A 1,289-nucleotide genomic window follows, 5' to 3' on the forward strand; every position below is an offset into this window, starting at 1 on the left:
AGGGAGAGCCAGGACACTGGAACAGCCACCACTTCCCTGTCTGGAGCAGCATGCCTTGAGGTCCAGTGCAGCTCAGCACCAGAGGACAGGGCAGGAGGAGGAACAGCCACTCACACCGTGTCGCATTAGTAACAGCACCAGCCTGGACTCAGCTGTGCTCGTACCTCTGAGGGAGGAGGGAAGTGGGGTGGGCAGCATGGCTGTCCTTCAGAGTAGGGGGATCTTCCAGGGAACCAGAGGCAGAGGGAGCTCAGTACAGGCTGCAGAGGGGAGATCTCGCTCATGGTATACAGAGGGAGATGAAGCTGGTGTGGGAGGAGAGCATTACAGGTGGAGTAAGGAGTACTCCAGGAGTACTTAAGGAGTAAGTAAGTACAGCAAGAGTGACTGTTAGAGTTGGTAGTTGTAGCCAGGGTTAGTGGCCCATGAGCCTTCAACTTCTCCACTGAGATACTTAATGTGATCCCGTGTCTACTCTCAGAGGTGTTAGCCTTTCATTTGCAATCCATGGCCAAACTGAGTGCAGGTAACAGCAACAAAGAAAACACTGAGCTCCTCCTTATAGCATAAAAAGAGATTTACTTAAAAAGGTAGAAAAGACAGTACAAGTAGTTTGGTCCCTTATATTCCAAACCCTCTACACTCAGTGTAAAACAGCATGTTGTCCAGCCCAGATTTGTAGTGATTTCAGCCAGGATGAATGAGTGTTTCACCAATGATTCCCTGACTTGAGCTCTGGTCAAGGACTGGGGAGCAGCATGCGGCTGATGCAAGGGCAGAAAATTCCCTCTGCAAGAAAGATCTTCTTGACCCTTCTCAGCTTCTGCTCAAGCGCTCCTGCACTCAAAAAAAAAAGGACAGATCAGTTTTACTTATATCCCCATTAGCTCCCAGAGCAGCAGATACATAGGACCAAAACAGAGAGAAGACTTGAGGAGAAAGAGGTAGGCAATCAGTACAAGTACTTGTGAAAGAACAGATTGTTGGGAGATATGCAGTTTGTGACTATTCAAAGTGCTAAGTGAGGAGTCTCCAGGAACACTGAAGTATTGACACGCAGACTGTCAGGCACTGTGGGTCCGTGCAGAGTGTGACTGCTCCCATCCTCTCCCTCTGCCAGGGTCAGACTGGTCCAGGTACTGCAGTTGCAGTCACTGAGACTGGGTGGGTTAATTTCTTCATCAGTCCTGTCTAAAGGCACAGGGCCAGGTGGGTGCAGTAAAAAAAAAAAAAAAAAAAAAAAAAAAGGAAACGCTATGCCTGATTACATTAATCATTAATACATTCAC

The 1,289-nt window shown here is 48.2% G+C and overlaps 1 protein-coding gene across 1 annotated transcript in view; it reads right to left on the reverse strand.

Annotated features, from left to right (window-relative positions):
* Nucleotides 1-562: 562 nt before the first annotated feature.
* LOC113943415 (unconventional myosin-VIIa-like) overlaps nt 563-1,289 on the reverse strand; it is a 26,364-nt gene continuing 25,637 nt past the window's right edge. Inside the window, exon 30 of the mRNA XM_027635183.1 lies at nt 563-1,191. The gene's annotated coding sequence lies outside the window, so the exon portion shown is untranslated. The remainder of the gene's footprint in view (nt 1,192-1,289) is intronic.

Source organism: Corapipo altera, unplaced genomic scaffold (genome assembly GCF_003945725.1).
Source record: "Corapipo altera isolate COAL_440 unplaced genomic scaffold, ASM394572v1 61411, whole genome shotgun sequence".
Classification (NCBI taxonomy): Eukaryota; Metazoa; Chordata; class Aves; order Passeriformes; family Pipridae; genus Corapipo; species Corapipo altera.